The sequence below is a fragment of the Bubalus kerabau genome, chromosome 2 (genome assembly GCF_029407905.1).
Source record: "Bubalus kerabau isolate K-KA32 ecotype Philippines breed swamp buffalo chromosome 2, PCC_UOA_SB_1v2, whole genome shotgun sequence".
Lineage (NCBI taxonomy): Eukaryota > Metazoa > Chordata > Mammalia > Artiodactyla > Bovidae > Bubalus > Bubalus kerabau.
In genome coordinates, this window is record NC_073625.1 from 194797973 (window position 1) to 194811522 (window position 13550).

Here is a 13550-nt window from a genome sequence, read left to right on the forward strand (position 1 = left end):
CATCTGCATTCTGAGGTACCAGGGGTCAGGGCTTCAATACATGAATTTTAGGAACACAGTTCAGCATGTAACAGGGTGTAATAGTGAAATACAGATCGTCTCTCCACAGATCAACATTTTAAAAAAGCTTCCATGAAAGCTTCTCATGGAAGCTCAGATGGCTTTCGTCATATGCCTCATGGAAGGGTAGTGTTCTTTATTTCATCTCTTCTCCTGCCCTGGAGTACCGTGAAGACCTGCAGTTCTCCTGTGTGTGTGGTGATCCAAGATATGCCCGGAACTTCTGGGTCTCAGCCTTCCTGACCGCCTTTGTCCATTCAGGACACAGCTGTAACCATCCCACAGCCCGGGGGCTAATCGACAACACACATTTTATTTCTCACTGTTCTGGAGGCTGGAGTCAAGGTCACGGTGCAGGCAGACTCAGTGTCTGGCCAGTGCCCTCTTCCTGGTTCACAGTCAGCCGTCTTTGGTTCTGTCGTCACATGGTAGGGGGCAGTGAGCCCTGCAGGGCCTTTTTCATAATAAAAGGGCACTAATCCCACTCACAAGGGCTCCACCCTCATGACCTCATCACCTCCCAAAGGCCCCACCCTCATGACCTCATCACCTCCCAAAGGCCCCACCCTCATGACCTCATCACCTCCCAAAGGCCACTCCTAAGACCATCATACTGGGGAACACACTTTCAGACCACTGATGGGCCTGATAACCTGTGCCCACCCAATAGCACCTCACCAGCTCTGCACCAGCCAGTTAGTGGGCACTGTTTGTAGGGTGTCTTTTAGGGAAGGTCAGCCCTCCAGGTTGGGCTTCCCAATGTGTCTCCCCCAAGAGGGCCCTCCCAGTCCTCCTCCCCAACCTGTCCTCTCTCCACTAAGACACAGTTGGCATTGCTGCCCGTGATCCCTACTGCACCAGACTCTGCTTAGCACGTGAGCTGGAAGTAGGGCCAGGAGCCCCCCCCTCAGCCCTGTGATGCCTGGTTCCATCATGTGAACTCACCTTTGGGACCCCATCTTGTAGAGAAATGGCGTCTCGGTTTTGGGTGTTTGTTTTAGTCATCTTCCAGCAACCTGTGCTGTTGTCCGGAGGGGTGACCTTGAGGGTGGACGGGGTCAGGCAAGTGGGGTATCCAGGTCATACTGGAAAGACTGAGCCCAAATGCCTCCTGAGAAGAGACCGCATTTGATGATGTTGGCAATTATTGACACTTCGCTTGTTGACAGAGTGGATCCTCTGCAGGAGAGTGGTGAGCAGAGGGCCCGTTTGCTTCTGGCAGTGTTCTCATGGTCTCAGCGCTGGGGTTTAGGAGACACAGCTGATAGAGCTCCCGTCCCTGGTCATGAAGATGATGCCACTGCTCTGTCATTTTTCACTGGTGGGGGAGGTCCTGGGGCCCAGGTGGCATCACTGACTCCTTCCCACCCCAGGGTATCCCTGGGGAGCTGAGAACTGGCAGGAATGTTGCTGCTCGGGGTCGAAAGCGTGGCCTCGCTGTGAGCCGCTCAGACACCATAAGGCCAACAACATAGTCCTTCTGAAAGGAGCGTTTCTCTTTGCTGAAAGGAGTCTGATGCACTTGCAATAATTTATAGCTGAGGTACTCTCTTTTACATCTGAGCAAAGGATTTTTTTTTCTTTTTCTGGCTAGTCTTCTTTTTAGATATACTGAAGGGATGGAAATAGTCCAGATTTGGGCAGGTGAATTATTCTTCCAGTAAGCTAATGATGAAAGCTCATCTGAAAAAAAGAAAAGGCTCATCTAGCAGAATGGAATGTATGGACAAGCAAGGGGCCTGTGATTCACTTACATGTTCTAAATACTGTCATGAAAGCTAAGAAACCAGGACTGAATTGTGTCTCCCCCACCCCCGACCCTGACTCCCGCCACCAAATTCATGTCAACACAACCCCCAGTGTGGCTGTACCTGGAGTTGGCATTTTCAGGAGATAAGTAAAGTTCAATGAGGTCATAAGGGTGGGGCCCCAATCCAGTAGGACCGTGGCCTTCCCAGAAGAGCAAGCTCTCTTCCCTCCACACGAGGATCCAGTGAGAAGACACCTCTGCAAACCTGAAGGAGAACTGAATCAGCTGGCACCTTGATCTTGGACCTCCAGCCTCCAGAACAGTGAGAAACTTCGTTGTTGAAGCCCCCCAGACTGTGGCATTTTGTTATGGCAAACTAATACAGAAGGAAATGAGTTAAGCCGGGCTATTTTTCGAAAAGGATGACCGATGGAACATGAACACCAGCACTCAAGCTTGTGTTTGAGCCAAATACAAGCGTTCCCATTTATTTATCTTTTTTAATGGTCTTTTTTAAAAAAAAAAAAAATAGCTTTGTTGTACAATAAGCTATACGTTTATGAAGTGCTTAATTGATGAGTTCTGATCTTCAGTTCAGTACGAGGGCTTCTCTAGTGTTTCAGACAGTAAAGAATCTGCCTGCAGTGCAGGAGACCCAGGTTCAATCCCTGGGTCAGGAAGATCCCCTGAGGAGGAAATGGCAACCCGCTCCAGTCTTCTTGCTTGGAAAATTTCATGGACAGAGGAGCCTGGCGGGCTACAGTCTGTGGGGCCGCAAAGAGTGGGGCAGGACTGAGCGTGTGCACACGGAACCTTCCCCACATAAGATAACGAGCGTGCATCCATCCCTGGAAGTTTCCCCACAGCCTTCTGTGGTCCCTTCTCCATCCCCTCTCCCCATCCCTAGATAGCGGCTGGGCTGCTTTCCTTTACAATTCAACTAGTTTGCGTTTTCTAAAATTTTATATAAACAGACTCATACAGCATATGTTCTTTTTCACCCTCGCCTTGCCTCCCCCCACTCCACAGTCTGTCTGCTTTTACTCAGCAAAACTCCTGAGAGTCATCCAAGGCCTGCGTATTGATAGTTTATTCCTTTTTACTGCTGAGTACAGTTTTATGGATATACACCATTTATTTGGTCATTTGCCTATGAATGGACACTGGGTTGCTTCCAGTAGGCAGGTAAATATTTTAAAAAACTGCCAAATTGTTTTCCAAAGTGGCTATATCATTTTACACACCACCGGCAGTTATAATAACTCCAGTTCTTCCATATTCTTACCAACACTTGGTATGGGCAGTCTTTCTTTTTTAAATTGAAGTATAGTTGATTTATAGTATTAGTTTCAGGTGTACAGGATAGAGATTCAGTATTTTTGCAGGTTATACTGTATTAAAAGTTATTATACAATAATGGCTATAATTCCCTGTGCTATATTATATAATATATCCTTGTTGCTTATCTATTTTATGCATAATAGTTTGTATCTCTTAATCTAATACCCCTACTTTGTCCCTCACACCTTCCCTAATCCCTTCAATGATTTGTTGTCTATATCTGTGAGTCTGTTTCTGTTTGGGGCTTCCCTGGTGGCTCAGCTGGTAAAGAATCCGCCCACAAAGTGGGAGACCTGGGTTCAGTCCCTGGGTTGGGAAGATCCCCCAGAGAAGGGAAAGGCTACCCAGTCCAGTATTCTGGCCTGGACAATTCCATGGACTGTATAGTCCATGGGCTTGCAAAGAGTTGGACACAACTGAGTGACTTTCACTTTCTGTTTTGCGTATACATTCATTGTATTATTTTTTAGATTCCACATATAAGCGATATCATAAAATATTTGTATTATATGATGTCTCTCTGATTTATTTCACTAAGCATGATATTCTCTCAGTCCATCCACATGGCTGCAGATGCAGAATTTCATTCTCTTTTATGGTTGAGTAAATATTGCATTGTGTGTGTGCACATGTGAGCACACACACACACGCCACACCTTCCTTATCCATTCATCTGTTGATAGGCAGTCAGGCTGCTTCTGTGTCTTGGCTGCTGTAGACAGTGCTGCTGCGAACAGTGGGGTGCCTGTATCTTTTTAAATTAACGCTTTTATTTTTTCTGACTATTCAGGAGTAGACATGACTGGATCATATGGTCATTCTACTTTTAGTTTTAATTTAGGGACCTCCATACTGTTTTCCGTAGTGTCTGCACCAGTTTACTTTCCCACCAACAGTGCATGAGTGTTCCCTTTTATTCCCATCATCTCCAACAATTGATATCCGACTGATGATAGCCATTCTGACAGTTGTGAGGGGATATCATTGTTCTTTTGATTGCATTTCTTTAATAATTGGTGATGTTGAACATTTTTCCATGTGCCTGTTAGCTGCCTGTATGTGCTCTTTGGAAAAACGTCGGTTGAGGTCTTCTGCCCATTTCTGATTGAGTTTTTTTTTTTCTTTTTGATATTGAGTTGTCTTGAGTTCTTTGTATATTTTGAATATTAACACCTTGTCAATCTATCATTTCCAAATATTTTCTCCTATTCCATAGGTTTTCTTTTTGTTTTGTCCATGGTTTCCTTTGCTTTGCAAAATCTTTTAATTAGGTCCCATTTGTTTGTTTTTGTTTTTATTTCCTTAGATCCAGAAAAAAATATTGCTATGGTTTATGTCCTAGAGTTCTGCCTATGTTCTTTCATAGGAGTTTTATGGTTTCCGGTCTTACATTTACTCCATTTTGGTCTTTAACCCCCTTTTAGTTTATTTTTATATGGTGTGAGGTGATCTTCTAATCTCATTGTTTTACATGTGCCTGTCTCATTTTCCCAGCATCAGTTGTTGAAGAGACTTTTTTCCATTGTATGCTCTTGCCTCCTCTATATTTTTAGATTAATTAACCATACAGGCATAGGATTTACGTCTAGGCTTGCTAGTCTGTTCCATTGATCTATGTGTCTATGATCTATGCGACCTTTGTGTCTGTTTTTGTGCCAGTACCATACTGTTTTGATTACGATAGCTTTGTAGTATAACCTGAGGTCTTGAGGGGCTGATAACCTCTAGCTTTGTTCTTTTTCCCCTATTGCTTTGGCAATTCAGGGTCTTTTATGGTTCCATGTGAATTTTAGGATTGTTTGTTCTAGTTCTATGAAAAAAAAATGTCATGGATATCTTAATAGCAATTGCATGAAATCTGTAGGTTGCTTTGGGTAGGATGGCCATTTTAACAATATTAATTCTCCCAATTTAAGAGCACAGGATATGGCAGTCTTTTTGTTTTTGGCTTATCGGTAGGAGTGTGGTCATATCTCCCTTTATCTTTTGCATTTCCCAAGTGATTAATGATCAGATGGTTAGTGTGTGATCACTGTATATTTGTTTTAACCTAATAAAAATACAACACAAAGAGAACTCTAAGACTCTACATCATTTCGATATATGTAATAGTGAATCATTGGGAATGACCGCCCTCAGTAGGGGATGATGCAACAGTGTGATGACCAGCAGCGTTCACCTGAGGTGGACTTGTAGTTACTAACGTGAAAAATACTCAAGATAAAGTAGAGGGGCAAAAAAGGTGGGTTGAACAGTTCACGTATAGCTGTGTCTCCTGTATGTGTGTGTGTGTGTGTGTAAGGAAAAAAGGGAGTGAGGGGGCACTGTATAGGGATGGACAAGATCTTGAAACCCTTTATTGTTAGACTAGTTCACTTCCGGTTTTTCGTAGTTCTAAAGCAGGTTCTAACAGGTGTCTTTCTTCCTGTGGCTGTGTAAGGTGCATCTCCTGTGGCGGAGCTGCTGTGTCAGTGAACGTAGAGTTAAACCTTTGGACACACGAGTCCATGTGGACTTTATTGTGCTCCACTAATTGTGTGCATGGTGCCAGGGCCACACCTTCCAGCTCCTGTGCTTTATGCCTTTATCTGGCAGGACCATGTTTTCCACCCTAGCCTCATAACCACTCTTCGATTCCAGAATTTTTCTACCTTTCCCAGGTGGTTTTCTTCCAGGTGAACTTCAGAATCATTTACAAAGTTTAAAGAAACTCTTACAGGGGCTGTTGGTATTAGGTCTCATTTATTGTATATTTCAGGGGAAGTGACATCTTCACACAATCGGGCTTCCTCCAGTCTGAAAATGTGGTGGTTTCTTCAGTGACTGAAAAGCATTCACTTAGGTTCCTAAGCATTGGATTGTGTTTCTTACATAAATCCTTACTGTATCTTAAATATATTAGATATTTTATACATGTATTTTTTAATTTTTCTTGCTATTTTCAATGGGATTATTTTACACTGTTTTAATGACTGTTGCCACATCGGAAACTATCAATTTGCAGAATTTGGAAACTAGCCAACTTGGTGAATTTATTTCTTAGTTTTTTTCAGCCAATCGTATTGTGTTCTTCGGATAGACAGGTGTACATACCGTCATGCCATCAACCAGTCCTGTTTGTGTTTTTTGTCAGCGTCTTCTGGGTCTGGGTTGAACACTGATGATACTGTCAGTGCTTCAGTAACAGTACCGTGAGCTGCTGTCGCAAGGAAGTTGAAAACTTCAGTGCCATCCTACAACTGAAGTTTCTTTCTCATGAATCAGTTCTGCAATGGTGGGTCCAGATTGGGCGACTGACGTTCACATGATCATTCCACAGGCTCAAGCCAGGGACCCTGCTGTCCTTAACACGTGGCTTCCAACATTTGCTGACATTCTGTCCCACTGGAAGTGGGAGGAGCATCTAGGTGTGTGCTCGGACTGTAATGGCACAAGCTGCACTGTGTGGGCTCAGTCACGTCTGACCCTCTGTGACCCCATGGCACATGCTACTTCCACTCATATCTTCAAGGGAGAAAAGTGCTCAGCTGGTGCAGCGTCCCTGGCCCAGCTTATACCCCTTACCACAGAAGGGGACTTGATTCAGGTGGGCAGTCCCTGCCCCTGCCCACCTCCCCACCCCACGCCCCAGGGTGCACCAGCGTTAAAGGGAGTACCTCAGGTGGGCAGGTCCATTGTATTGCTTGCCTCATCAAGGGCCGGTTTGTTCCTTATTCACTAACCTTAAGAACTTCTTATTTCCATATGGCAAGAAATGTATTAATATGTTCATTTCATTACCTGATCAGTTTGTAAGGTATTGATTGCTTTCATCCAAGGAACACAGTTCTGCCTTCTGTTTTACTCCACGTGCTTTTGGTGCTTATTGTCTGGCTTAAGTCACATCCTCCCAGCACCTGAGATACGCCTCAGAAATGAACATGTTGTGCTAAGGTGTGCTGAGTCTGACGTTGTGGGGTGAAGGACAGAACACGGAGCTTAGGAGCGGAGCCCTGGGGCTCAGGGGCAGGCCCTGCACTTTGCAGCTTGGGGCCAACGTGCTGGTCACCCACCCAGCCACCCCACTTCCTCCTCGTCGAGAGAACCCTAGGAGACTCTTGACGAGAGAACCTCGTCAAGGCACGTCTAGGGATCAGGTGGTGATGTGCTACAGGATGGTAGCCCCCGCCTTCCGGCACCAGTGGGGTATTATTGTCAGAGGACTTAATCCTAGTAGTTCCATTATCCTTGGCACTTGGCAGGGATTAATTCAGACACGGGTACGTGACCTTCTCTGACTGTGAGATGTGGCCGGGCAGTTTTGGGAGAGGATTTCCTCTAATACAGACAGACAAGAAAGGAAGAGACCTTTTTTTTTTTTCCCTTGCTTTTCTCTGTAGTCATGTGACAATTTAATGCCTGATATGCGGCGGACCTCTGAGGTTATGGCGGGAAAACTGAAGAGAAGTCAGTTTACTGTTGGGAGTATATAAGCACGAAAGCATTTGGGTCCCTTTAGGATGTCACTGAGCTCTTGCATTGACCAAACGCAAAAGCATCTGACCAGGGTTTCTCGGCCCAGAGTTGTTAACCTTCTGTGATTCCTACATCAGCAAGGTAGCCCCGCATCTCTTCCCTGAGATGGGGAGAGTCAGATACCCTACTCCTTACATTCCGAAAGCTCCCTATCTGATCTGCAACCTTGGACCATCCGTAACCCATGGGAGCCTGTTTCCTCTGTGGGCTGATGCAGGCACACTCGCTTCTTGACAGTAGGGGTGTGTGTGTGTCCTTCATAGATGCAGAGTGTCCTGTGTGTGTGTGTGTCCTTGATGGATGCAGTGTGTCCTGTGGTGGTCTTTTCCCCGCCACTGGCCTTGGCATGGTTCTGGCCAGAATCAGTCTTTATGGCATAACTGTGTGTGTGTGTGTGTGTGTGTTGCTTCTTGACAGTAGGGTGTGTATGTGTCCTTCATGGATGCAGAGTGTCCTGTGTGTGTGTGTGTGTGTGTGTGTGTGTGTGCACGCGTGTGTGTGTCCTTCATGGATGCAGAGTGTCCTGTGTGTGTGTCCTTCGTGGATGCAGTGTCCTGTGTGTGTGTGTGTGTGTGTGTGTCCCCTTCATGGATGCAAAGTGTCCTGTGTGTGTGTGCGTGTGTGTGTCCTTCATGGATGCAGAGTGTCCTGTGGTGACCTTTTCCCCCGCCGCTGGCGTTGGCTTGGTTCTGGCCTGAATCAGTCTTTACCGAGTAACTGGCGAGGATTTTATCTCCGTGCCCGCACGGACTTCATCCTGCGTACGGACCCCCTCACATCTCCGAGGAGACTGTGTTCCTCCAGGACCTGCCCTATGCCCGCCGCACGCTCTGCCTCTCGGTCCTGAGTGTCCCCGGCAGCTTTGTAGATGCTGGGTTTGGAGGAAGGAGACAGCATCGGGCTCGAGCCAACCTGGAGAGAGTGAGCCAGGCCCTCAGGCCTCGGCCACCACTGCTGGGCTTGGCCACTGGCAGCCCCATCACCCACCCACAGCGGCCTTGTTCAGCATCGCCTGCTTCCACGCAGGAGCACACCCCAGGATGAGCCCCGCTGGGTGGGCTTCCAGCCAGCCGGTGCGTGGTGGAGAGTTTCAGCCCTGACCTGAGGCTGAACTACCGTCCCCGGCGCTGTGGCTGCCCCTGCTGGCCACCCGCCCCTGGTGCCTCCCGGCGCGTGAGGCCCTTGTGGGCCAGGGCAGCCCAAGCACCGGGGAGGACGCGTCCCATTCTGCTCCAGCAGGTGGGGGGTGGTCGGGAGGTGCCCCTAGGACTTCAGTCCCAACACTGAGTCTCACTTGAGCACCCCAGTTCTGTTCTCCCTGGTGTTGTGAAGTTTGAAGAACATTGAGTTCTACCAGTAAAGCGTCTGTGTCTGAAGCCTCTTTGGAATTTATAACGAGACTCTTACCTGCCACATCTTTCTTTCTTTCCTCCCGGCTCTTAAACTTTTGACAAGTTGGTTATTAGGCTTTTGGTTTGTCTGTTAGACCTGTCACTTGCATGTGGGTTAAAATACATTTAAAGAGCAGAAAAACAAGATGTTTCCAGACGTTTCACCATCTGTGTGTCTAAACGGTAGGCTTGCATTTATTACTGAATGCGCATATGCATGGCGGTTAATTATTTCAGCCGTCTCTGCGTCGTGTATGTCTCAGGGTTTGGACAGCACTCGGAAGGGTGTGTTTGCCCCTCGTGTTCCTTTGCCTTTCATGTGGTTTACTGTAGAGCTCAGGTGCCTTGACCTTCATGATTTTCTGTCACTAGCCGCCCCCCTACAGTGTGGTGATTCCCTTTAACCCCCTGTTGTATGCTTCTCACCCATTATTTTTCAAACCTAGAATCCTCCAAAATTCTCCACTCCTGTTACTGATAAAGACATCGAATGAAGCCCAGGCTGTTCTGCACATGGTGTTTCAGCCCCAGCGGCCCATCCAAGTCCACGGAATGGGGCTGGGGGGGTGGTTGGCATGTGGACATGAGGGAGGGCCCAGGACCTGTCTCGCAGTCAGCAAAGAATCAAGTCTGGAAACCAGGAAAGCTCTGGAAAGCATCACAGTAGCCCCTGAAGTTCCTAAACGGGGGGGGGGGGGACAGGGAAAGGAGGTGTAGTGATGAGTGCAGTGGCTCTTGTAGCCCCCCCGTCGTAAATTCAGAGGAGAGGAAGCAAAGAGCCGCGTGTGAGCCCATGTGTCGTAGCCTGCCCCTCCGTGAGGCAGCGAAGCGTTCGTTGGGATGTTTCAAGAAGAGTTTTCTGGCCTAGTGTCAGACTCCCGAGTCCCGTCAGCCAGGAGCCTGGGTGGCCCCCCAGTGCTGTGTGCCGTGTGCGTGCACACGCATGAGATCCTGATGCCCTGGGGGGCGGGAGTGGACTCAACGCCCCGGAGGCCTCGGCTCCCTTTGGAGTCTGGTCCGCGGAACCAGTGTGAGGGCAGGTGATGGTGCGTTTTCTGTTAATAATGTGAGATGACGGGAGGCAGCCCGGGACAGGCTGGACGGCTGGAGAGGAGGGTCCGAGAGCTCCCGCCTGGTGCCCCCATCGGAGCCCGGGTTCCCCGTCGCGTCGGCCCTGCCCTTGGCTTCCTGGTCTTTCCTGTGTGTGAGGCCCGCCTGGTCCTCCCTCCGCGGCTGAGCCGCTGCACAAGCTGATGGAAATGAGCTTCTGAGACTCGCAGAGCGGAGCCCAGGCCCAGGGCTTGATCTGGCGGTTCTTGGCACACACAGTTGGATCATGCCCCTCTCTGGGCACCGTAAGGTCTCTCCAGGTGTGGAGAGGCTCAGCCTTCAGTCCGTTCTTCCTGTGCCACCAGCGTGCTATTTGTTCAGAAAGTACCAATGAATGCAAGCTCCAGCAATAAGGTAAACCAGATGCAAAAGAAATAATCTTTAAGACAATTTTAAAAGAAAAAAAAAAGTGTCCTATTGGGTCTCTAACGGATGCAGGCAGCTGAGTGAACTTCCGCATCCCAGGCTCTGCGGGCAGCTTTATTGCTTGGACCATGCAGCGTGGATGAGAACTGACTCCCTAAGGGTGCAGCTCTGCAGGCTTGCTCTCAGCGTTGATCAGAAAGCAGTACAGCGACACGCGAGTCAAGGACCTCTGTCAGCAGGAAGCTTGTCCTGTATGGAGTTGGACCCGTGTCACTCCCCTGCTGCCCATGAAGACTGAAGCTGGCCTCGCTGGCTACCTGGGATCCTGGCCCCCCGCCCCGGCTCTCGGAGGCCGTGGTGACATGCCAGGTTCCCCACCTGTCTCCTGCCCCCTCCCAAGCTGGTGCGGTGGCCAGGTCGCTGCCATCTGAGGGCAGGCCGGATGCTCTCCGCCGAGGCCTGCTTTAACACGGGAAGTCCTGGCGGTTCGTCCCTACTCAGGGCTGTCCTGCTTTCATTCCATCTGGAGGGCTGTTGCTGTAACCTGGCAAGTATTTAGTGAGTGTTCAAGCCTGTGCTGCCTGGCCAGTGTGACTCACCCTGCAGCTTCATTTTTGTGGCGTGAAACAAACATCCTTATAAAGGTGATGGACTTCCAGAAGGGAAACATGCAGGCCTCACCATCTGCTTGACAAGAGCCGGGGTTTTAAATTGGCTTCCTTAGCATCCCTTTATAGACAAGCGTCAGGCGTTCCGAGGTCAGCACTAACACTGGGAGGGCAGGTCTGGGCTGTCTCCTTTGGGAAGTTCTGTTTGTTTATTTTCAGATTAATTCATATTAGAGTATGGAGAAGGAAGTGGCAACCCACTCCAGTGTTCTTGCCTGGAGAGTCCCATGGACGGAGGAGCCTGGTGGGCTGCAGTCCATGGGGTCACAAAGAGTCGGACGCAACTAAGCAACTAACACAGAAGTATTAGAGGATAGTTGCTTTTCAACATCGTGTTAGTATCCACTGAACTGCAAAGTGAATCAGTTACACACATACGTGGATCCACTCTCTTTTAGATCCTTTTCCCATATAGCTCATTAGAGTATTGAGCAGAGTTCCCCGTGCTATACAGTAGGTCCTTGTTAGTTATCTGTTTTATATATAGCAGTGTGGACATGTTTTCTTCTAGAAATTTTTAAAGGAAACATTTAAAATTTTTATTTTAAAGGCTAGAGCATTTTTAAAATGTAATTTAACTCTCCCCTCACCCATGTTGTTAAATTACCCTAACATTTTTTAAAATTGTGATTAAAATGCACATAACATAAAATTTATCATCTTAACCATTTCCAAGTATATTGAGTTACTTTTCAAGTGCACGACTTACCCCTTTGGAATTTTTAATCATGTTTCTTACGTAGAGCTGTTTTAATCACGCTGGGAGTCCTGGAGAATATCAGAGTGTCAGACTGGATAATGTCAGAGAAACAAAAGGGAAACATAGACATTGCCTTGGGTGGAGTGAAGTGAGACTTCCTGGTCTCTGTTAATGGAGCTCAGATGCGGTTCAGACCTTTCCTTTACAACTTATATTTTGTAGTTTATTATTTTGTTCTAAGATCAGTCTGCTGAGCCTATGAATACAATGAGTTTAAAACTATTGTAATTATATCTTAATTATAGCTCAAGGAATACTGTAAAACAATACAGTGCCTGGGTGAAACAAATAAGGAAGTTTAATTTCCTGTCTAATCATATTTTTCCTTTTTGGTTAGCATGTTAAAAAGCAATTTTGAAAACATGGCCGTGTTTTCCTTCCCAATTCATCTATTTCCCTGAGATATTTATTCTACAGCTGTAGAAGAGCATGTCACTCTAAGTATACATTGTTTACTCAGTGTTCGTGTGTGTGTGTGTGTGTGTGTGCGTGTGTGTGTGTATTAAGCTTACTGGCCAGTCACTTTGGGTTTCTGTTTTCCTAAAGAACACAACCCAAACATTGAAGCTTCCCTGGAAATGTTCCATGAGCTTAGCTCACTGGAGAAGTGTCTTGCCAAAGTGAAATGCCTGGATGGAGGCTGGAAAGAGCAAGGCAGAGTCAGGGTGGGCCTCCTTGACCTGAACCGGGTTCAGTCTTGGCAGCTCTTAAGCAGCTCGAGGGGCAGGAGGAGGGAATCAGGTGTTTTCAAGCTCTAGCTGGTGGGACTCGGTTCTGGGGTGAGGGGGAGCTATTTTGCTAATTAAAGGGTAAGAAACTCTCACTCTCGAGGGGCTGGACCAAGTCCCTGGGTCCCTTCAGGACTGTTAAAAAAGAGGCCCTTTGCTCTTTGGTCAGGAAAGAGTGTTCAGTTTAATCCAAGGCATGGACGTCACTCAGGAGTTCATGGTCCTTGCAGCTCAAGACCGGTCTGGCAAGAGCAGCTGGGTGAACACAGCATTCATTTCCTTCTTGGTTTTTGGTGGTGAAATATACATAGAGTAAAATTCACCATTTTAACTCTTTCTGAGTATGCAGTCCAGTGACATGCAGTGTCCTTCACTGCTGTGTGGCCATCACCACCATTCATCCCAGAACTTTTGCCTCTTCCTGAGCTGGAAATGCCCTGTCCATTAAACTCACCTCCATTCCCCCGTCTCCCCGGCCCCTGCTTACCACCAATTACTTTCTGTGTCTATCACTTGACTACACTAGAAACCTCATGTAAGTGGGATCAGCTAATATCTTTGTGTTTTTGTGTCTGGCTTATTTCATGCTGTGCCTTCAAGGTTCATCCATGCTGTAGCACATGTCAGGATTTCCTTCCTTTTTAAGGCTGAATAATATTCCATTGTACATACAAACCACCTTTGTTCATCTATTCATCCATTGATGGGCTCTTGGGTGGTTTCCACCTTTGGGCTATTGTGAATTGTAATGCAGTAAACGTGGTGTGCACATAACTGTCTGAGTCCCTGCTTTCAGTTCTTCTGGGTGTGTGCCCCAAAATGGAGTTGCTGGATCAAATGGAATTAATAATTTGGTAAACA

At 47.4% G+C, this 13550-nt stretch overlaps 1 protein-coding gene across 1 annotated transcript in view; it reads left to right on the forward strand.

The window, feature by feature from the left end:
• DOP1B (DOP1 leucine zipper like protein B) overlaps positions 1-13550 on the forward strand; it is a 171527-nt gene that overhangs the window by 58090 nt on the left and 99887 nt on the right. The window lies entirely within an intron of this gene.